This window comes from Nelumbo lutea, chromosome 3 (genome assembly GCF_056320005.1).
Source record: "Nelumbo lutea isolate HS-2025 chromosome 3, American lotus-T2T, whole genome shotgun sequence".
NCBI lineage: Eukaryota > Viridiplantae > Streptophyta > Magnoliopsida > Proteales > Nelumbonaceae > Nelumbo > Nelumbo lutea.
In genome coordinates this window covers 47,818,204-47,842,780 of record NC_142686.1, presented here as the reverse complement: position 1 = coordinate 47,842,780, position 24,577 = coordinate 47,818,204, and the positions used below count along the sequence as shown (strand labels likewise).

Genomic DNA, 24,577 nt, shown 5'->3' with positions numbered 1-24,577 from the left:
TGCCACCACCGAACCACCCACTATCACATGGATGGTTCCCCGGACTGGCCTCTCTTCTGGGGGAGGTCGCTGCAAGGCTTCGGCCGGTCTGCTGCTCGGCTCGGGGACATCCTTCCCGTGTTCCCCTTGCTGACCTGCTTTATTATTATTGTCATAATGTACAAAATTTCTCAAGTACCCACGACGGATGAATCCCTCTATCCCGTCATGGGGATTATTACATTGTTCAGTGCTATGACCGTGATCTTTATGAAAACTACAATATAAATTTTTGTTCCTCTCGTTTGGATTGCTCTTTAGACGAGGTGGCCACTTTATGTAGGGAGCGTCCTTGATCGTCATCAAGATCTATGTCCGCCTTGTGTTCAATGGCGTGTAGTCCGTCCGAACTTCTAAGGGAGCTCGGGACGGCTGGCTTGGCTTCACCTCTCGGTTCTGGCTTCTTCTATCGCTAGGGTTGGAGGGCTCGCCTTCTCTTTTTCTTTTTTCAACCCCACCTTCGGCTCTCTGGTTGATCTCTTCCTCTGTTCTCATAAACTTGTCTGCGAGCTTGAGGAAGTCGGCCACGGTTGCTGGCTGGTTGGCCACCATGTGCTAGTTGAATTCTTTGTGCGTCACCCCTCTTTTGGCCGTAGCGAGCTGTAATGCGGGGTCTAACCGAGGGATCTGCAAGCATGCTTCATTGAACCGCTTGATGTAGCTCCGGATGGGTTCTCCCTCTCTTTGGATTACCCCGAAGATACTTTCCTCGATTCTAGGGCACCTCTTGCTGGTAACAAAGTGCACAGTGAAGATCTGCACGAACTGGGCCCAGCTTCTTATTCACCCGGAAGCTAGGTTCCGGTACCAGGTGCGGACCACCCCTCTGAAGGTGGTGGTGAAGACCACGCACATGCATGACTCGCTGGCCTTAGCGAGGTGCATTTGCGACTGGAATGTGTCGACGTGGTTGTTGGGGTCAAAGGACCCACCATACTTGTCCAGAGATGGGAGTTTGAAATCTCTAAGCAAGGGGACTGCCAGAAGTTCTACTGAAAGGGGGGAAGGAACTGAGAGAATGGGGATGGTTTTTACCTCGCCCAAGCTCGTTTCTTCCTTGCCTCTGAGCTCGGGTAGCACACGGGTAGCAGTTCGGCGACTTCGCCGGTGCCTTCTTTAAGTGGGCCTGGTGCTGGCGCTGCTCACCTTCGTGTTGCCGAGCTAGATGGGCCCGGAATGCTGGCCTACTGCTAGGGCGCTGAACCGGTTCTCTGTGAGTGGGAACTCGGGCTTGGAGCGCCGAGGTGATTTTGTGGGCGAGGTTCTTGACCCACCCGCGAGTTGCGAGGCAGGGGTGATCTTTCTTTGCTTTTGGCCTGGGGATGAGGCCTGACTATTAGGGGGGTTCGGGGGTTGGGAAGCTTCTCCTTGGTGAGGTCGTCCACCTTGAGGGGAGGCCTTAACCGGCTTTGAAACAAGGTGCCGGGGGGGAATAGTGGCTGGTTTAAGGGTGGCTGAGGGAACTGTTGCTGGTAATGGTGTTGGGAGAGGTGGTGCAATACCTGGTGCTGCTGGAGTCGGTGCTACTGGAATTGTTGCATTTGGGCCTGCATTGCCCGCATGCATTGCATTAGATCATCCAGTTGGTTCTGGCGGGTTGCCAGTGGAACAACAGTTGGTTCTGCGAAGTTCGTTTCAATGGGGAGTGGAAGAGGAATGTTCAACGAATGAGTGTTCAGAGGCGCCACTGCCTGTGGCACATTCAAACTGGGGATCCCATCCACTAAAAGGGGGATGGTGAACTGCCCAATGCACAAAGCTGGAACATTGAGTTGCTCTCCGGTAGTGGCTATTTCTGTTCCATGTCTGGCACTGTTGGAGGAGGCCATTTTGGTGTTGGAGTGGGTGTTGGAGTTTGTGAAAGAAGGGTAGGTAAGAGAGATTTAGAGGGAGGCTTTTAGAAATGTTCTCACAGACGGCGCCAATTGATGGAGTGCGATCCGGCCGGTCTTAGCTGTCAACGATTTCGCCTCTGAGCTGGAGCGACGGGGAGCCTGAAACGGGAAAGATGAGGGAACTCTAGGGGGAACCCAGTGAGATAACTCCGAAGCTCAAGTTAGTAATCTCTCAAAGGCAAAGTATAGACCAAATGGTGCAAAGTTCACATACCTTGTTGTTGGGGGTAGGGGGCCTTTTATAATCACTTCGTGCACTCACTACGAAGCCCTTGTCAGGTTGGGTATGATTACCCTTGCATCTGTCAGTTCGGGTGTCATCCTTTTTGTTGGGACAGAATCGTCACTGCCTTTTGTCGGAACCGTCTCTGTAACTGGAGATGGCGGTGTCAAGAGGCGGTGGCAGGTGGCCATTTGGAGTGCGGCTGTCAAGCGTTAGATCCCAAGTCAGTCGGGTGCGCCACCCTTGGGTACGGTTTGTTTGGTTTTGGTGTCCTGAGGGCGATGTGGTGGAGTGGTGAGCGAGGCGAAGTCTTGAGTTCGAAGGTATGCCCTGTACTGCTATAGGGCAAGTCAGTTCGGCGAGGTGTATCCCGAACTGTTACAAGGTAGGCCAGTTCGGCGAGGTGTATCCCGAACTGTTACAAGGCAGGCCAGTTCAACGAGGTGTATCCCGAACTAATAGGTAGGCCAGTTCGGCGAGGTGTATCCCAAACTATTATAAGGCATGCCAGTTCGGCGAGGTGTGTCCCGAACTGTTACATGCAGGCCAGTTCGGATTACTGTTTGGTTTGGGGCCAAGGATGAGTTCGGGCCCTTAGTAGGGAGTTCAGACCGCTAGTTTCTCCCCTGGGTGCTCGCGCCTTAGGCGTGCTTTTGTGCCGAGCTGTTGCCTTTGCCACGTGTTGCATAACTGTGAGGCCGGGCCAAATCTTCCTTCATCAAATTTATTTATAAAAATACTAAAATTTGGATTATAGGCCAAAAAAGGGTTTATTTTGACAAAAATATTGAGACAAGGTACATTAGAATGCATAAATATAGAAAAAGCTACCCAAAATTAATATAAAATCACCCTAATCAAATAACCAATCTTTATGGTCTCTAATGAAGGGTAATTTGGTCCTCCAATGATATCATGACATGTGGCATCTCAGAACAACTGGTTGATACCTTGGCACCACGTAAGCATATCACCTTGGACAATTTATAATTGTGTCAGTAACCTCGGGGCCACCCCAGTAGACCAAACTACGAACAGCTAGATGGGACCTCAGGTTGGTGTATGATGCAACCTATTTCCACTGGACTATCCTAGTCCTGTCAAGACGTTAGGTTAGCATGAGAAGCGGTCTGCTTCTGCCGACTTGACCTGAGTTCAACTAGTGACCTATCAGATCTCCCCCTTGAGTGAGTTATTGTCTCCAATTTCTTTGGGATCATAATGCTCGTTCATTAGACCTGTCTATCCGCACCGTCTGCATTGCAGTTGATCGGGCGAATCTTATCCCTCTGCGTGGATCACATAACTAGTTGAGAGATCGCCTCCGAACATGGCAGACACGGTTTCTCAAGAATTTCATATGCATTAAAAGAAGCTCCCGGTTTCTTATGCCTATATAAAGGCGTCCCCTCCCTCAGAGAAAGGACACATGAGATTCAGCTTGCTAATACTCTAACTATCTTGCTCTCTAGTTCTCTCCCAAATCTCCAACTCGATGACTTAAGCATCGGAGTGCCCACCCTAAGTAAAGTGGCTCAAATACTCTCATATTCTCTCTTTGCAGGTCGACCCAATGAACCAAAATTTCAACACATCTCATTGACTAACCCGTGACCTAATAAGCAGGTCAAATAGATCAACGATTCAATTGATTGGATCATATGTTTTTTTTTACCAAATGAAGGGTTTTTGAAAATGCTATATATTCACTAGTGACTTGTTGGTTTAGGCCCATACCCGCCTACCCAAACCGCTAGGAGTTAGAACCCACGGGGCCAGACCGAGGTGGTTGGTTACTCTCGCTTCCTTGTTCATCACATGAGTTGACCGATCAAGCGCTGTGCGTCGCGTCTGCTCCGGGGGACATTATTGGAAACAACTCGTCGTACTGTGTTGCACAAATAAATTTGACTCGAAATGCCCCTCCCTCTAGAAAGTTTTTTCAAGGACTGAGGTAGAGGCTGTGTTTGAAGTTTGAGCAAACACTTTTTCTGTGTTTTTTTTGAAAGATGAACAAACACTTTTTGAATAAGTATTTAGGGTTCGTTTGGTTGATAGGCAGAATTGGAATCGGAATCGAAATCGAAATCCTCCGGAATCAAAATCTAAAAAGTCCATTCCCATAATCTATTTGATTCAGACAGAAATGGGAATGAAAATTAAAATCAGCGAAAATGAGATTTTATTCCCAAGGGAGGGGCAGGGAATGGCCATTCTCTCAAATGGGGGAATGCCATTCCAGCAAGAATGGAAATGAGATTCTGATTCCGTCCAACCAAACAGTTAAAATCGGAATAACCCATTCCAACCGATTCCAGACCTCTATTCTTGCAAACCAAACGGACCCTTAATTAAATAACACATTTGAATATTTGATGTGATGTTGTGAATGGAATTTTTTATATAAAGAGGCTTCTTCACAACGTGAGAAACCAAACACCAACGTATCCGTTTCTTCTAAACATACATTTTCGGTTTTGGGGTGAAAAAGCGCTATTTCTTTTCTAAGAAAAAGGCTTTTTTTATGATTAGAGGGAATTGAACCCGACGTGAATCGAACACGCAACCTTCTGATCTGGAGTCAGACGCGCTACCATTGCGCCACGGATCCGTTGTTGTAACCTATTCGATAATCATACTTTTCATCAGTAAATGCAAGAAAAAAGTTACGGAAAAGATATGGAATGGAAAGAGTTTTTCACATACCATTTTTGCAGTTTTGCCTCGTGAAAAGTATCCATCCACCACATTCCATTTCTATTTTGAAACTAGAAATAAGAAATGGGTTGTTATTTGTTAACGAGATTTCTCAAGCTCTAAGAAAACGAAAAAGGTTGTCTTTGATCGCAGTGCAAATTTGTTTCTACTGGTATAATTATAAATGCATGAGAGTGCAAATGTAAAAAATGTAAATTTTTGTTTAATTTTATTTTGGATTTTATTTTATTCTACTTAGTATCTTAATTTATTTTATTTGTACTGCAACCAAATAAAATAAATTAAAACTTGAAACAAAAATATGACAGAATTTATACTCAAATCATTTGCACTCACGATTTTGCATTAATGAAAATTTATTTGCATTGCAAACAGACACAGCAAAAGAAAAAACAACCTGCATAAGGAACATCCTATTAGTTGCTGAACCAGCAACTATTTTGTATTTATGTTTGCTTTCTTCCCGGGGTGGGGCAGAGAAGGGTGTAAATGAAACCCACCGGCCATACCACAGAGTTCCACAGGTTTGACACCATGCCTCCATGCCTCCACGCCTCCCATTTGGAGGGGTGCTTCAGTGACCATTTCAACTATTGGGTCTGAAAAAACACTTACTTTAAACAGGGACAGTATAAATATTTTTAGAATGACATAGCAGGCCAAGAGAAGGCATAAAGGAAATAAGCACTTAAAAATAAGCTTAAAATTTGAGCTTTTCAAATAAATGCTTATTCTTCCAAATACAATAAGTATTTATTGGTGTGGTCCTGGCCTAAAATAAGTGCTTATTCGAATAAATACTTATTTTTAAGCACTCCCAAACTTAGTCTAATACCTCTATAGAATTCCTTATCATACAATTTTGTTTAGGGAAAATTCCACTTTAGTACCCTGAACTTTAGGGGGTAGTGTCAAGTTAATATCCAAACTTTCAAACATTTCACTGTAGTAGCTAAACTTTCAAGAAGTGTCAAGTTGGTCCATGCTGTTAACCAACCATCAGTTATTTGTTGAAAATGTCAAAACCACCCTTCAAAAGAAGACATTGTTCATTGTCTTCCACCTTGAGACTAAACCGGTTGAGGTGTTTGAGATTCTATTCTTCTACCTTTAGATCTGAAACACATTCTTGTCTAATTATTTCTTTGCTTTCAGTTATTGCTTCCCTCTATCATATTTCATGTTTTTCTTTCTTTTTCAAGGTAGAAGACAATGAACAAAGCCTTCTTTTGAAGAGTAGTTTTGACATTTTCAACAGATAACTAACGGTTAGTTAACGGCAGGGATCAACTTGACACATTTTGAAAGTTTAGGTATTGCAGTGACACGTTTGAAAGTCCGGGTACTAACTTGACACTACCCCCAAAATTCAGGATAATAAAGTGGAATTTTTCCTTTATTTATAACATAGATATCTTTTGTTAATTTAGTGGTAATGATTATAAAAGAAGTGGTCCACATATGACATTTTCATTTTTTATCCTAATTATTTTTAAATGACATAAATACCCTTGATTTATTTCTCTCTCCTATTTCATTGCATATTTCATATTCAATCATCTCAAAACCCATCAACAATTTGATTATCAACCAGCAGTTCAATTTTATTAAATGAATAGGCCTATATTTGGAATTTTGGTTCAAAGGATGGAGGTGAACAGAGAGGTGTCATTGTAATCTTGTAAACACTGCTAGTTTTCTAATATAACAAGGGGGCTTTAGACTTTAGAGATATCTAAGAATCAATTAAGAGAAAATCAGTAAAGTGGAGTCTATTAGATAATAACCCATAAAGAAAATGGCTTGCTTCACCTGGATTTGGGTTGTTTTCCATAAAAAAAAAAAAAAAAAAGTGGGGGACACCTAGTAGGGTTTTATGATTTGATCGAAGAGAATAAAATGTGAGGTCCCCCCTCAATATAAACCCAAAAGAGACTACAATTTGTTCTAAGTCAGGAGATATTTGATACATCTTAGCCAATTTTTTATTAGGAAAAGAACAATAGGGGACCTTTTCTTTGTGACTTTGCATAAGGAACCTAAGCTTATCGGCTTATCCTTTCTTTAAAAGCCCTATTCTTTTCCCTTTATCTTATCTTTGTTTTGGAGGGTATATATATGTGGAGGGTTTTCTAGTTGGCTGAGCATCTCCTCTTACCACATGGTTATGCTTGATTTGATAGAAATATAATTAAGAAAGAAAGACAGTTATTAATAAATTGTGTGAAATTCCTTTCTCTCTCATTTCCTCTCAAACCAATCACAGAATAGTTCTAATTTTTTTTAAGAAGAAATAGTAAAAGATCTACTAGTTAGATTATTATATTTATATTACTATACTAAGTGAAAAAGGAACTTGGTCTTTTCATGGTGAGTCTCCAATCACATTTGCCAACCCTTTCTTCTTAATTACTCATCTTCTAAAATGATCCTAAAAGAATCAAGACTTAAAAATAGGTCAGGACATATACACGACAGCTGTAAAAGATAATTGTTAAACAATGGATAAATGTCCCAGTTGGTTCAACAGATAAAGTCAGTTCATGTAATTCTCACTCACCTAGGATCAGACCTTGCCTTCAGGCTCCAACTCCCCCTTTCCAAAAAGATGATAAAAGAAAAAGTTCTCCCAAGAAAGAGAAGGAATAATGCTAACCATAAATAGTGTACCCATATGCCCCCATCTCTTATACTTTTAATAAAAATGACTCTTCCATTTTTTCCAATGATCCAATAGTTGAGATGATGGTCACTTGGCATAACTCCATAAGAAAAGACATAAGATCAAACTGGTGGAATTTGCAGGTTTTCTGTGGCATGACCAGTGGATCGCACATGCACTCTGCTCCCTCCCTTTCCAATTCACTCCAAATAGTTTGTTTGTGCAAAATTGCACATTCTGCTTTTTAGTTATTTTTTAATAGAACTTATCCTTCTATTTTTTCAATGAGCCAATAGTTAAGATGGTTGCTTGGTATTACTCCACAAGAAAAGGCACAGGATCAGACACATGGTATGCAGGCTTTCTATGGCATGGCCAATGGGACTCGCATGCACCCATACCTGCCCCACCTCTGAGCCCAAACTGACAGACTAACCCAACTATTGTAATATCAAAAGAAAAAGCCATTTTGCTTTCACAATGGGTCTGCATCTGCTGTGACCTTGGTTGCAGTAAAATCTTGTAAGTCTCAATTAAATATGAACACACCCAGAGCCAGAGGTTTAACCAAAAACAGATCACCTAGTGTCTTGAATTTTGAAGCAAACAGAGAATATGTCAGTGTTTTTGTTGGGTGGTGGCAGATTTTGTTGTAAGAGATGTGAGCTCTCAAATGATGCCCAACTCATCTTTCACTATTAAATAAGGCACAAGTCAAAGACATTCATGAAAGAAGAGAAGAGGAGATGGATGTCATGTATGTAAATTGAGCAACATAATATAATAGAATCAACATCAAGTTCCATACTACTTGGGCTGTCTTTGTTGTCATTGTTGTTTCTACATAAGACGTTTTAGGTTGATTGATAATACAATTATTATTTGAGGTTGGTTGTTTATAGTTGAAACAGGCATATATATCTTAAACCTATACAAAATTTGTAAAGGTTTTCTTACATTTTCCTTCCTTTCCTTACTTTTTCCTTTAAACCAAACACAGCCTAAAAATCAATGTGTGGGAGGCTGTTTTAAGAAATTTTTTATTTTTTATTTAGGTGAAGTCTAATCATTTTATCCAAATTGATTCTCAATTGTGATGTGATGATACATCCCTCGTCAATTCATATAGATCAACCCAAAACATTTCAAATAGAAATGGCAATAGAACCAAACACAACCTTGACCCTATTGCAAAATGCAACCTAACAAGACCAAATATAACAAACTGTATATTGACAAACTGTATATTGCATATTGTCATCTGATATTATTGACCCATAATATCAAAGCCTCTAAGGTATCAAAATGATATTTTACCACAAGGGCTCTTTGTAATATTGTTCTAATTGGAAAAAAATAATTCCTGCAATGCAAATTTAACCTTATCATTTTTTTTTTCTTTTTGCATGGCCATTCTTGACCTCCAACCCATATCACACTTAAAAAATTTTTAATATTTTATTAGGCTGTTCTTATCTAATTAGAAGGAAATTTCATCTCTAGTTTCTTATGAGTTTTCTGAGTGATAATTTTGAGTATGAGTCATGGATTTTATGGATGAAGAAATGCACTTACTGGTCCATTACCACAACCTTTCTATGCTCAACCACTACTAACTAAAAATTTGCTTAGTTAATTGACACAATCAAAACAAGAAAGTCTCAACTGACTAGATGTTGCATTCAAGTAAATTCCACATGCAAGACTTTGATCAAAGCTGATTGGGGGTGATTGAGGCAGATGAATATCGGCCAGCCAGGAGCTGCCAAGTACAGTGTTGAGGCCTGAAGGCCCCCTCCTTGCTTCAAGGTGAAGGGAGGATTTGATGCCAAATCTTTGGAAACACTTAAGAATACTATTATCAGCAGGCTAGTTGGTGCCTTCAAAAGTAGAAATGGTTTCTTCTTGTGGTGGAGACCGGCGAGAGAGGACACATCGACAACCTCAGCCTCAATTTAATCAAGTCCCACCCAACACACAAGACAAAATAGTTACCAGATACCAGATGTGAGTGTGGTGATATGTATTGTTGAAAGCCTATATGAGTCTGACAACAAACATGACGACCTACCTCTCACTTCCTGCTGAAGACAAATAGTAAATGGGTGGCCTATAATACATAAATGGAAGAAGATAGCTAGATGTCATCCTCACTATCATTATCAGTTTTTGCCTCCCCACCAAGCCAACCACGCCATCTTTTTATCGCCACTTTGGTGGCTCTTCAAGTTGGAGATAAGAGAATAAATGCTAGCTACTGTCTTGCCATAGAGAGAAAGAAAGCATAAAGAACCACGATGGTGCTTAGCACATACGTTGCATGTGAGATATTAATTACTTGAATATTGAATAAATTGTTAAGATAGAAATTAAAAATTAATAAAAATAACAATATGATTAAAAATAAACTTAAATATTTGTAGAAAATAACAATTATTATTATTATTATTATTATTATTATTATTATTATTATTATTATTATTATTATTAAATTTTGTATTGCATTTTTATCATAAATAAAAATAATTTATTTTAACAATTATTTTATTTAATATGATGAATATATAACATTAGAAATGTTCTCAAATGTTTTTGACAAAATTTTGTATATTTTCATTTTTGGTGTTCTATCATTTTTTAAATATTTATTATTCAATTATGACATCATGGGTTTCTTTGAAAAGTTGGATCATTGACCCACCATCTAAATAAGAAAATAGCTTTGCTTTTGGATTAACTTTAAATTAGGGGAAAATATAGTCGGAGCCAGCTATACATTTAAAATTAGGCTACAAGTTGGTCTATAAACCAACAATCTGACAACCGACTTTACATTTCAAATTATAAAAACCCTCACCATGTAATCGGATGTTTATATGGTTGTTGCCAACATGGGACTCTTAATCCATATTGGACACAACAAAAAGCTTATATTTGACTATGACATCATTTCATTTCAATGTAGATTTTAAATTTAGCAATCCATTTTTATCATTAATAAAAATACTTCTTACATTTCATAGTTATTTATTTTAATTTTTTATTATTTAATTATGACATTATTTATTAATCCATTTGACCCCAATGGTCGAATTGCTTGCCCACCACCGGGAGGGAAGAAAATGGTTTTGTTTTCGAAATGTTTATTTTTATACTACTAAAATTAATATTGTGGATTTAGTTACAAGAACTTCATGATGAGAAAATATATCTTAAATATAGGATTTAATGAGTAGAATAGGAAAATGTTTTTTTTTTATTTCTAATTGGTTTTAAATTTACAATTCATTTCCATCATTAATAAAAACATTTCTTATTTATCATACTTATAATTGTTTAATATGTATGTTAAAAATGTTGTCAATTTTTAATTGGAGTCGATTACGTGGCGATTCGGGTTGTTAGCCCTGAGTTGATGCTTCGATTCTTTAGTTTCGAACTGGATTGGATACCGAGGTACCTAGACGCCGATGTGAGTTTTGGGCTAAGGTGGCTGAATACCCGAGCTCAAATGTTGCGAACTAGGCTTGCCAGGCTGAGCTATCATCCCTTAATCAAGTTGAATCCACGTGTCCCCTTCTCGGTAGGTCGGACCAAATCACCCTTCATCAATTGTCCCCACTCCCCGAGCTAGGGGTCTCAATCCGATGCAGGGAGTTCATGACGAGTCCAAGTGGATTTGGCACGAGGTCTAGACGGCTTGATGGGCAAATCGTTGGTCAGACATGTTCAACCACCCAGCTCAACTCAGAAATAATCCAGGTCGCGTCTGAGTTATGTGCGGATGTCATGCCGTTTATAAACTCTACGGATGTCAAAACGCGCGCTAAATCGATTTCAGCCTTAGGGGTCGTGCAACTAGTTTCCTTAAGAGTCATTGGATCATGTTGATCTCAGCCGTTGATCCCCGGGTATACTGGCTATAAATAGGGGCCAAGGAGCTCATTTTCTTCGCACAAGTCCGCAAATCTGCAATCTTTGAGGTCACATTCAAGTCTTTCCGAGGTTGCTTTCCTTTCTTCGGTCTTCCTTTTGGTGAGTCTTCCTTTGCTTTTTCTTTTCAATTTCGTGTCTTTTTAGCACATCTAGCTTTAGCTTTAGTTTTGATTCCGTGGATCCTCGTCCTACTGAGGAGGTTACTTTGGGCCAGGATGCGGTTCATGGTCCTCCCAAGGTGAACTCACCTCGGCAGGAGCAAGAGGCCTCAAGTAACCTAGCTTCCACCTCACATCGAGGTTGGTTGCCAGATAACTTCGGCCCGTCGACAATGACGACGGACAGGCTCCTAACCCTAGTAGCTCGGTACAGACTTCCCAACAACTTTGTGTATAGCATCCCCTTAGGTAACTTCCCTTGGGATCATGGTCACGACGAGATCGTGATCTTCGAAGAGCAGCTCGCAGCTGGTCGTCTTTGCCTTCCACTTCACCCTCTCATAGTCGAGATTGTAAAGTTTTTCAACATCACCATAGATCAATTACATCCGAACTCTATCCGCAATGTCGTAGGGACCATTTCACTTTTCCATGATTACAATCTTCCCCTTGACCTCGACGTTTTTTTTCTTCTATTCTTTCCATAAAGAAGAATTCGTCTTATGTTTTGCTCAAGCACAGGCAAACTTACTATCTATCACCTCATCCCGATTACAAACTTTTGCACAAGCTCCCTAACAAGGTCCCGGCCTAAAAAAAGGCACTATTTTGTGGTCCGCAACACTTAGGAGTGGCCTTTCTCAACTCATTGGAGGGCAACCATCCAGGACCCCAGTGTTAGGTTGGACCTGAAGACAAGGGAGGCACTCCGATCTTAGGCGGAGCTCGGCCTAAAGTTTGAAGACTTCGTGACCAAGGAGAAGCTCATGCAGGCCGGTCTGAGACTTGGTAGGTCACTGTTTGCTGCACTTTTTCTTTGTTTTACTTTGGTACTACATCTAACAGCTCATTTTTTGTTGTAGCAATCATGGACATCCCCGCCAACAAACTCTTTGGGAGTATGAAGAAGGGGAAGAAGAAGAGAGCCACCAAGAAGGCTCACGTTGAGCCCCCACCAGCTGTCATTCCAGAGCCCGAGCAGCCATCAACTTCTGATCAGCCTCCTATGATAGATTTGGTCAAAGAGGACTCGGGAAAGCCCTCCCCACCCAGCGTGCCTGAGGAAGCTACATCTTTGGAGCCCGTTCTGCCAGTCGTCGCTTTTTCGGGCAGTGATGATGCAGTTCGAAGTATCTTGACTCTGAAATTTGGCATTCTCAAGAGCAAAGGCGCGGTATTTGCTAAGGAGGTCATTAGTTTGGCTGAATTTCTAGTTGCTCAACTCGGATCCTGAGCAACTACTCACTGCATGGTGGTAAGTTCTCGGACTTGTCTCTTCAATCTGTCTTGTACTTGGATTTTTGTATGCTGATGCTTGTTTTCTTCTCTTGGCAGGTGAATTCCACCATCCACGCCTTGGCTTATTAGTCCAAGATAAACTTGAAGCGGGCCCTCGGAGCTGAGGAGTCTTCCCGGAAAGCTCACACCGAACTGAACTTAGCTCATAACAAGAATAACCAGCTGAAGAACAATGCGCGGGCTATGAAGGAGCTACTTACTTTGTTAATGTCGAAGAAGAAGGAGCTCGAGGAGCGTGAAGCAGCATTGAAGAGGGAGGTGGAGAACCCCGAGGCTCATGTGAAGGAACGAACCAAGCTACTTCTTCAGGCGATGGAAGAGGCCAAGGCTAAGGCTGTCGAGGAGAACAACTCCTCGGCGAAGTTTCAGAAGGAAATGGTCGAGGTAGGTACGGTGAGCTACCGCAAAGGGTTCAAACTTAGCAGGTGCTTGACCCGACGTAAATTTCCCCAACTCGACCCCAGTGTCATAACCACTTCGAGGATCATAGAGGAGATGGCCGTTGAAGCTGCCCAAGATTCGGACTCCAAAGCAAAAAGTGACGGTGACCTGCTTGATGAAGATGAGGAGACCGGTGCTGGCGAGAGCCGCATGGAGACGGATCCTCCTGCCGAAACCTCCAGTAAGGATGAGGAGCCTCGAAGTGACTAGATGCCTCTTCTCTTGGACCCCCCTTTTGTAATACACCGAGCTCAGTATATTGTAACTTTTTTTTTTTGTATCTGAAATTCCATATCAATGAAATACAAATGTTTTTACAATCTTTGTGTGTAAAAAATTCTTTTTTCTTCTAAGTGTAGATAACTTCCAAGCTGGTGAACTAAACCAAATAGGAGTGAATTTTTTTCTAAATGTAGGTTACTTCGAACTCAGGTTGTCGATATTCAATGCTCAAGGTACCTACTTCTCTTCTAAAGTCTTGATCTCATACGTGCCTTCCCCGAACACCCGTCTTACTCGGTACAAACCTTCCCAATTTGGTCCGAGATTACCAACGCCGAGCTCAGGTACCATAACCTTCTGAAGAACTATGTCGTCGACACGGAAGTGTTGTCATCTGACCCGGGCACTATAGTACCAAGCTACTTCTGTTGGTAAGCTGCAGTTCGGATGTAAGCCCGGTCTCGTACCTCTTCTACCAGGTCTAGGATGGTATGGAGCTCGTCATCATTCGTCTCCTTGTCATAAGCCTCCAACCATAGTGTAGGCACCTCGATTTCCACTGGGATCACCACTTTTGTGCCATAAGTGAGGTTGAAAGGGGTTTCACCTATGGTGGTCTTAATGGTAGTTCGGTAGGCCCAAAGGACACTAGGCAGTTCATCTACCCACAACCCCTTGGCTCGAGCTAAGCGAGCTTTCAATCAGCGAAGTATCACTTCGTTAGTGACATCTACTTGTTCGTTCGCCTGGGGATGTGCCACCGATGTGAAATTTTGTTGAATTCCCATTCCGGCACACTAGTTTTGAAACTTGATATCCTCGAACTGGTTACCATTATCGGAGATGAGTACCCGAGGTAGCCCGAAGCGACATACTATGTTTTTCCAAAAGAAATTTTGTATGTTGCTGGCCGTGATTGTTACCAAAGGTTCGGCTTCCACCCACTTCATAAAGTAGTTTACCGCTACGACTAGAAACCTCCTCTGTCCTATCGTTGGTGGGAAAGGGCCAAGAATGTCGATTCCCCACTACGCAAAGGGCCATGGGCTAGTGAGGCATTTCATATCAGCAGCGGATCGATGGTGGACGTTGGTGTGCCTCTGACACCTATCACACTTCTTGACGAGCTCGAGTGCATCTGCCTTCATCGTGGGCTAGTAATAGCTTTACTACAACGCTTTCTGTGCGAGAGCTCTGCCCCCCAAGTGTCCGCCGCACAAGCCTTCATGGGTGTCACAGAGTACCTGCTCGGCCTTTGAGGGTTGCAAGCAGTGCAAGTAAGGGAGCGTGAAAGATCTTCTGTACAACTGTTTGTCTATAAGGACATACTTAGTTGATTGGCGCTCTACCCTTCATGCCACATTGTGTTCTACAAGTAGGGTCCCGTGAAGTAGATAACTTATGAGTGGGTCGATCTTGCTCGGTTCCGCTTGTGATACGGGAGCGACCTCTTCTGCCCCCCGAGAATGCTAGGCCGAGGTAAATCCTCAATGTACATGGTCTGCATGGTGTTACTGCTCATACTAGCTAGTCGGGACAAGGTGTCAACCTTAGCATTCTCGGACCTTGGGATCACGAGCTTCGTACTCACCAGTAACTTGGTTGACCACCAATTGTGAGTTGTTGCATATGACGAGCTGTTTTGCCTTCATTTCCCTTGCTAGGGTTAACCCGACGACCAATGCTTCATATTCTGCTTTGTTGTTTGATGTCGCAAATCCGAACCGAAGTGCGTATTCCAACTTCACCTTGCTTGGACCGTACAGAATCAATCCTGCACCGCTTCCCTACTGGTTGGACTAACCGTCAACGTGGAGAATCCAAGGTTCCTCGTCCTAATTCGGTCCTGCTCTAACTGGGACCGGCGCCGCACTGGTTGAAGCGTTCGTCGTGTATTCGAGGTCTGTCACCTTGGGGGTCACGGTACTGAACATGCATTTCACTACAAAATTGGCCAAGGCTTGGGCTTTGATTGCCGTCTGAGGCTCATACTGGATATCGTACTCGCTTAGTTCGATAGACCACTTCGTCAATCTGCCAAACACCTCGGGTTTGAGTAGAATATCCTTCAGAGGTTTGTTAGTGAGGACAACGACAGTGTGGGCCTGGATGTACAGGCGAAGCTTGCGAGCTGCTATGATTAGCGTGTACGCTAATTTCTCGATCTCCAGGTACCTAGTTTTTGCGTCCTACAAAACCTTACTAATATAGTAGATGGGTCATTAGACCCGATCTACTTCTTTGATTAGTACCGAGCTGACCACCTCGTCGTTCATGGAGAGGTACAACTTTAATACGTCCCCTTCCTCAGGGCAGCTATCCGGCCAGTCAACCTCAAACCTCTTTTATTTTGCGGGGTGGTCTCATATCTTGGATGGCTTTTATTATATTTGGGTTGGCTTTGATGCCACGTCGGTTGACTATATAGCCTAAGAATTTTCCCGAGGTGACTCTGAAGACGCACTTGTTTGGATTTGACTTCATGTTAAATTTTTGCAAAATTTCAAAAACGCTTTTTAAATCATTCAACAAGAAATTTGAAAACTAGGTCTTCATGACCATTTCATCAACATAACACTATTTTATTGCCGATTAACAGCTCAAAAATTTTATTTACAAGGCGTTGAAAGGTTGCCCTGACATTTTTTAGTCCAAAGGCCATGATCTTGTAATAGTACAACCCGAGCTCGGTTATGAAGGCGGTATTCTCTTCGTCAGCAGGTCCATCCTAATCTGGTTGTAATAGGAATAGGCATCCAGGAAGCTTAGAAACTCATGCCCTGAGGTCGCGTCCACTAGGCGGTCGATCTTAGACAGCGGGAAGCAATCTTTCAGGCAGGTTCTATTCAGGTCGGTGTAATCGATGCACATGCGCCACTTGCCATTGGCCTTTTTTACCAGAACTGGGTTAGCCACCCAGTTCGGGTAATGGACTTCCCTAATGAAGTCTGCCGCTAGGAGCTTCCCGACCTCTTCATCGACTACCCTCCAATGTTCCGGGGTGAGGTTGCGCTTCTTCTGCCTTACTGGCCTGACAAAAGGGTCAATGTTCAATTTGTGAGTTATAACTTTTGAATCAATTATGGGCTTCTCTGCCGCGAACCAAGCAAAAATGTCTAAATGTTCAAGTAAAAAACTTACTAGCTGGGAGCGGAGTGGTTCGTTGATCGAGGCACCAATTTAGAGAGTCTCGGTTGATTCGTCAACAGAGACCAGTATGGGGACCATCTCCTCTGTCGGGACAGCTCGCTCGTCAGTGTACTCCACAGGTCGCTCGAGCTTGACATCTTCTGCTAGCTTCACCTTCCCTTTAAAAGCAGCTACGTAGCATTTGCACGATTCAATCTGGTCACCTCACATGACTACCACCCCGTAATCAGTCGAGAACTTCATCACCAGATAGTAAGTGGATACTACCGCACTTAGAACATGCATGATGGGACGACCTACTATGGCGTTGTAGGGGGAGGTAGTCGCAACTACCAGGAAGGTGTGCTCAAACCTTACGATGTTTGGCCACATGCTAGCTTCTACTGGTACTGTGACTTACCCGAGAGGTCTGACCTCCTCGCCGTTGAACCCTACTAAAGGGGTGTCTGCCGGTTTTAGTTCACTCAGTCGTAGCTAAAATTTGCCGAACGTCTCTTTGAAGAGTATGTTGGCCGAGCTACCCAAGTCTACCAGTATCTGCTTTACTTCAAAGTCATTGATCTGTAACTTTACTACCAGGGCATCGTCATGAGGATACTGGATCCCGCGTGCATCGTTTTCAGTAAAATATATCGGTCCTTCAAGCCAAGGTCATTTTAATGGGTTTTCTTCTTCGTTTTCTAGCTCGAGCATTGAGGTCCTCCCAGCTGCCAAGGTACACTCGTGATAATGGACCCATTGGTAATCATGTTAATTACCCCGCGGGTCGGTCTCTCTTCTGGCAACTGTCATGGCGGTTGCTCGTTTTGCTTGCTGTCGATATGTCTATCTTCTATCTTCACGCAAGATGAAATTCTTCTGGTATCCTCGTTGGATGAGTTCCTCGATCTCATCGTGAAGGTTCTTGCAGTTCTTTGTATTGTGCCCGTGATATCGATGAAAGTGGCAATACACATTCGGGCTCCTTGTTACTGTGTCTCCTCTTAACCTGGGAGGTCATTTGACGAAGGAGGAATCCTGTATGGCCATTAGGATCTCTCCTCTTTTGGCATTCAGGGGTGTGTAGTTCGTTCTCTCCATAGGAGGGGTCCTGGAGCGCCGACCTGACTTAAGAGATCGCGAAGGGGACCGACTTCTGGAGTTGTTTATTCCCCTGGTTGGTGACTTGCTTTTCTTCCTCTTCTGTCCACCACTGCTCGTTCCTTCACTTTCTCTCTTCCTCTTCTCCGATGGTGGGTTATCAACCTTCTGATTGATCTCCTCCTCGGTGCCAATGAACTGGTCTGCGAGCTTTAGGAACTCGGTATTGTCCTTCAGTTTGTTTGCTACAACATGCCATTTGAACTCCCTATGGGTAATTCCCTTCTTGGCTACAATAAGACTCACAACCGGCTCAAGGTCTAGTATCTGTAGGCAGGTGTCATTGAAGTGTTTGATGTAGCTCCTAATCGATTCTCCTTCCCTATGAACCACATTGAGAAGGCTTTCTTGGGACTTCAGACATTTTTTGCTAGTGATGAAATGTGCAGTGAACGAATCAGCGAATTGGGACTAGCTTTTGATCGATCCTGGCGTAAGGTTCCAATACCAGGTTCGAACTACCCCTTTGAAGGTAGTGGAGAAGGCTACACACATGCAAGACTCATCAGCCCCAGCTAGGTGCATCTGGGACTGGAAAGAGTCCACATGGTCGTTAGGATCTAAGGACCCATCGTAGTTGTCTAATGGGGGCATCTTGAAGTCTTTTGGCATCGGGGCCGCCAAGATCTCGGGAGATAGGGGAGGCAACCTACAAAGTAGTGGAGGAGCGGCCTTTGTAGCCATCGAGCTCGCTTCTTCCTTACCTTTGGTTTTCCCTTCTCATTGGCTTGGCTTTGCTAGCTGGCTGTTCAGAGCCGAGGTACGGCGTACCTTGCAATGTCTCCGCTGTTGTTTCTTCACTGGCTTGATGTTGGTGCTACTGATTTCAGTTTGATCTAGTACTACAGCCCTGTCGTGAGGTAGATCCTGGTTTCTCAAGGGATTCTAGGGCTGACTATCACAAGGGACGAAGAGGTCTTGTCTCGAGTTCGTGCTCCAAACTCCGAACTAGTTATCTGCCCACGAGCCATCGTTCTCTTGCTGTGAGTGCTGAGGCGGATTCAGTTGACTATCCCCATACCTATTCCTGAGATTTCCTTGTGAAGCCAGTGGAGTGTGTTGACCGTCTCTCCTCCCTCGGGGTGAGACCTGACTCTTGAGAGGAATCAGTGCTTGTGAAGTCTCTTCGCCCCGATGGGGGATTGGTTGATGTTCTGGTTAACTCTGAGGCAATTCGGATTCTGATCGTGATGGGACCCTGGGTGCCAAGGTGGAACCGACTGCTGATTTGGTTGTAGGGGAGGGAACTGGTGTTGATATGGCTGATAGAGGTAATATTATTGGTATTGCTGAAATTGCTGGACCTGCTGCATCTGGATCTGAATGGCCCATCCGCATTGAACAAGGTCGTGAAACTAGGAACTCCCCACTCTGGGAGGAACCACGAAGGGTTCAAAGAAAATTGCACCTACCATTGGGGAAAGCGGGGTGCTCACTTGTGCGGTGCTCGGTAGTGCAGTTAATGATGGGACTCCAGACGTTGTGAGCGGAATGGTGAACTGTCTGAAGCACACCATAAGAGCTTGGGGAAAGGTTGGCTATTGGGCTTGCCCCCCGATGGTGTTCATCTCAACGCTTTTCCCAGTGTGGCTAGAGGATGCCATTGAAGTTGAAGTTGCAAAGAGGTAGGAATGACATTTCGATTGTTTCCCACAGACGACGCCAATTGATGGTGCGTAATTTGACTACTCCTAGCTGGAGGACAATTCGGACTCCAGGTGGACGGTGAGCTGGATCGATCTACAAAACAATCTATCAAAGAACCCGGGGTGGCTAACCCAGCGAGGTCACTCCGATGGTTAAGTTAGTATGTTGTAGATGTGAGTTGAGTGCTTGAGAGCTTGAGTGCTAGAGAGTAGAGTAATCGCGCGTACCTTTGCCTTGAGGTTCCCGTCTTTATATACTAGAGTAGTCGTGGGTCTCATGAAAGAGCTCCGAGATCTCTGAGGTGTGGAGATAGGGTTCGTTCCGCTTCCGAATGAGCACTACACAGATAAGGCTTATCATTTCACTTCCAACTCCAGCGAAGCCAGGATGAGTCCTTATCGTGATCTCGAGAGATTCAGGATCTGTTGGAGAGACCTTTGGAGTTGGTTACGTGGTGATTCAAGTTGTTAGACCTGAGCTGATACTTCGATTCTTTAGTTTCGAACTGGATTGGATACCGAGGTGCCTAGACGCCGAGGTGAGTTTTGGGCCAAGGTGGCAGAATACCCGAGCTCAAATTTTGTGGACTAGGCTTGCCAGGCTGAGCTGCCATCCCTTAATCAAGTCGCGTCCACGTTTCCCCTTCTTGCTCGGTCGGGCCAAATCACCCTTCATCAACTTAAATATATGATTCAATGAAAATGAATGCAAGTTAATAATTTAAATGTTGGATTTAATGGGAGAGAGTTGAATGCATTGAATATCTTATAATTACATCTTTTAAACTTATTTAATATCAAGAACCAAATACCTTATTTGCCCTTATTTTTTATCAATAAATTTAAATATAGAGGGATAAATTTTGAACTTAGAAAATTCCAAAAATATTCTTGAGGCCATTAGTACTTTTTAAAGTAGTATATATATATATATATATATTGTTTTTTCACGATTGTGTTTGAGCATAGTTGGCAATTAATGCAACGTGCAACACCCCTCCAATACCATATTTGTAGTAAACACATTTAAGTTGTACTTGATATCATTGCTCTTTCTGCTACTTGAAATGTTTTGGGTTGATCAATAAAAATTTGTCATGTCAATTAATTTGATGTCTCAACTATAATTAAACATCAATTATATAGGTCTCACACATTCATTTTGCTGGCTGAATATGTTCCTCATCAATTTGTATTGATGAACCCGAAACATTTCAGGTAGAAACAGCAACGACACCAAATACAACCTTAACATGCTGACTAGGCATGTGAAGTGTAGTTTTTCCATTAAAACATTTTGTTACAAGAGAATATGACAAGTTATAAAAGTGGTTGTTGATGTGCCACACCATAGGTGGTCCAAAAATTTTATCAACACAGCTTCCAAGTCCCAACATGATCTATGGCCACATATTTAAAACAAGATTCCGTTTGAGAAATATAACCTTAAGATGTGTAACATAAACCATATTGGAAGTTGTTCTGTTTAAGGGTGGATTCAAATCGAGACGAGTCAAATATTTGGCTATTCGAGTTTGGCTTGCAGGAATAGTATCTAGCTCAAGGTCATTCGAGCTTGAAAATAAGAATTATATATACAAAAAATATTTATAAAAATTATTTTTATTTTACAAGAAAATAAGAATTATAAAATTTATTTACTATTATACATAAAAAAATATTATTATATATATAATAAAATTATTTATAATATGTGCGTATGTATATATATAAAGTAAAAATTATTTATTTAATACTAGGTTCACGAGCCTCACGAGCCAATCCTCACTAGGCTCAAGCTCAGCTCGATTAGCAAACTAGCCTATATATCAGGCTCGAATTCAGCTTGAAGCTCGATTTAAACCGAACTGAGCTCAAATAACTTGTAAAAGGCTCAGCTCGTGGCCACCCCTAGTGCTGTTAGTTGATCCAGACTCATCATAATTAGGGGCATTACATCAATGCTAACCCCCAAACTCTACTCCAGGTGGAGGGGTGGCCACCTTGAAATTTACTAATTAACCATTGTCAGAAGGAATACAGTGGAGGACTAGCCCACTTTGCGCCAAACCCAAAGAGAACAAATCTCTCCCTCACACACTCAACCCTATCTAACAAAGAAATAAACATTACAAAACAAATAAACAAACAGCAGAGAATCAACCAATAAAATAGTAGCTATTCCACATAGACATTTCAACAAACGCCCATATATTTCATTGTTTGGTTCAGGTGTTTATTGAAAAATCGGGCATGCCTTGTAAATCGGGACCCCACCAATTCATGAAATGTCAAATTTGGCATTTCATGCATCGGTGAACTGTTTCTCCCAATGGTTGACTGATTGGCGATTACGTGCATCCTATGTGGTGCATACCTGTCAGCAAATACATGAAAAACGGTGATGAAAATCACCTTACCAAACAGCATAGTGTTGCTCACTGTCTACGTAGCAGAAACACTCCCAAACAAAATTAAAATGTTTTTTTTTTTTGAAAAACGGGTCTTAAAAGCATGGGTGTTTTTTCTTGAAAATCAGTCCCAATAAATACCCATGCTTCCAAACACCATCCTAGAGAGCATTCGTGGAAGGCGAGAACCACTGCCAAACCTGCCTTCATCAATCCCCGTATTGGCATTTTTGCATGAATGGGTATAAATAAGTACAGTTTTTGCCTATTTATACTAAAATGCTGATGTGGCTAATTATTTAAATGTAAATACATATAAACACCAGGGCACCAAACACCCTCTAGCCCCAGGAGCCATGTGTTAATTCCAAAAAAACAAAAGCTAATCAAGGATGATTTTAACAAAATATAGTTAATCCATACTTTTTCGGCTATTCATATTATTAATTGTAGGCTCCTTTTGGACCCCACCTAAAATAAAATAATTTTATTGTTGTTTTCCTTTACAATTTGGAGCATAAGTCCATTGTCGGGTGAATGCTTTTTCTAAGTATATATGGACTGGTCTAAATATGTGTAACAGAATCAGAAGGATTTTTTTTTTTCTCAAGCATTTGATCTTTTGTCTCAATTAATTAAGAGGTGTGAAGGTGGACAACTAATCCAAGAATTTGAAAGAGAACTCCTGTAGAACTTTTCTTAATAGCCTGAAATGAACCCATTTCCGAAGATGATTATTTATGCTAAATCTTAAGCAGAATTAGAATTCAATAATCCCTCACTCCTGTGATTGCCTTACAAATGATGGCTGCAGAGAGCACCTGCTTGCTCTCATGAGTCATAATATTTAGGCTAGGCCAAAATATCACATGAAAGAAGACACGCACGGACTCATTTTATGTTGTCCCCTCATGCATGGTTTTCAAAACCGATCCGGTGACGGAATCGGTCAGGGGTCCGATTATTGGGTCGAACAGTCCGATTATTTAAATCGAATGTTTGGACCGTTTTGATAAAAATAAAAATGGTCAAAACCGTTCGAACGGTTAATCGTCCAGTTCAGAGGTTTATTGACCAAAATCAACGGTTTTGGGGGAAATTCAGTTTTAGGGAAAACAGAACCGGTCACTTGACCGGTTCCCGGTTTTTCTAATCCGATTGTCCGGTCCGGTCCAGTTTTGAAAACCATACCCTCATGTATTAAATATTAAAATAATCATGTTTAAATAGTCAAGATTTGATAATTGTCATGGCTCCCAAGCCTGTTTTAGTGGTTCATCCAAAATCCAAGTAGCATTCTGTGGTCAGTGTTGATCAGAAAAAAGAAAGAAAGAAAATTATCTTTTGACACAAGATGCTCTAACGTGGGTTCTCCCCCTTTTCATGTAAAAGGAATCAAACTTTGGCACCAACTCAACTCCTATTTATGATATAAACCTCCTCTTACAGCATGCAGCTCGTCAAAAAGAAGAAAGCTAAGCATAATAGGACACATGATGGAATGAAAGAAAATGCAAAAGATCCCCATTATTACCATCCAGTTTAGACTTGAGATGTGGATAGTGATAAAGAAGCTTTTCAGATGGGGAATTAGAAATAAAGTGATATAGATAAATAAACAAAATTAAATTAAAAGAATATAAAAGCAAAGAAGAAAACAGAAACTATAACTGGTTTCTCAGTTTTCAATTTTGATGCATCAGTTGACCAGTGGCTGAAGCTTGAGCAGCCCATTAAGCAATTTTCATGGCCAGGATGAGATGATTTGGGGCCCATCTGATTTGTAGCTTGTTTCTTGATTTCTAGCCATTCCTTGTGAAAGAGTAAAATAAATAACATGGTAGCAAAGAGGGTAGGACCCATTTCATATTGAAGTGGGACCCATTGCTGATACAGCTTTATTAACAATGTTGTCCACTAGGTTATGAGACTGAAAAATTCTGTCTAATGTATACAGCGAGGTGCACCAATAAATTTTAGTGGCTTCTTTACAATCGTCCATAGTGGAAAAGTGAATAAAATCCAAAATGGAAAAGGTTCTTTATCACCCATTTTCAACCTGTACTCCTGTGTACCTTTTCATGTACCATATTTTTATCAGGGGTGTACATGGGCCGAGTCTAAGCTGACCATTTATTGAGTCAAACCCAAGCCCAAGTCCAAGTCCTAGAATGGTGCACTTTCAGGTTTCAATACTGGTCCAGACTTTCCATTGGGCCCCCAACTAATTCTCTCCATAGTTACACCAGTCCTTCAACTTTCAAGTTCCTTTATGCAAAAGTTCTTCCTTGATCTCAAAATTGCAGTCCTTTGTAATAAGATTAAGTTCGGGTGTGGGCATCCGAGGACGCAGGACCCAAAAGAATGGTTTGGGGCCCATATTGTCATGGTCACGTGTTGAAAAATCAAAGCTGATATCAAAGCATGTGTTCTTCTACAGATATTAACTGGGATAAATCACCTTCCATGATCTCCACTATGATTTTTTCTTTTTTTCCCTAAGAAATCTAAAAAAAGACTACAAGACAGCTACAAATTAATGCATAAATAGATGATTAAGGATCATATATATACGGATACTGTGATCTTGACCCTACTTAAATGGGACCCATCTAACAGTGGGTCCTGATCCTCTAT

At 42.0% G+C, this 24,577-nt stretch overlaps 1 non-coding gene across 1 annotated transcript; it reads right to left on the bottom strand.

Moving 5' to 3' along the window:
- Nucleotides 1–4,696: 4,696 nt before the first annotated feature.
- On the bottom strand, nucleotides 4,697–4,768 carry TRNAW-CCA (transfer RNA tryptophan (anticodon CCA)). Its single transcript has one exon. It is a non-coding gene; the product is annotated as a tRNA-Trp (tRNA).
- Between the last annotated feature and the right edge of the window lie 19,809 nt (nucleotides 4,769–24,577).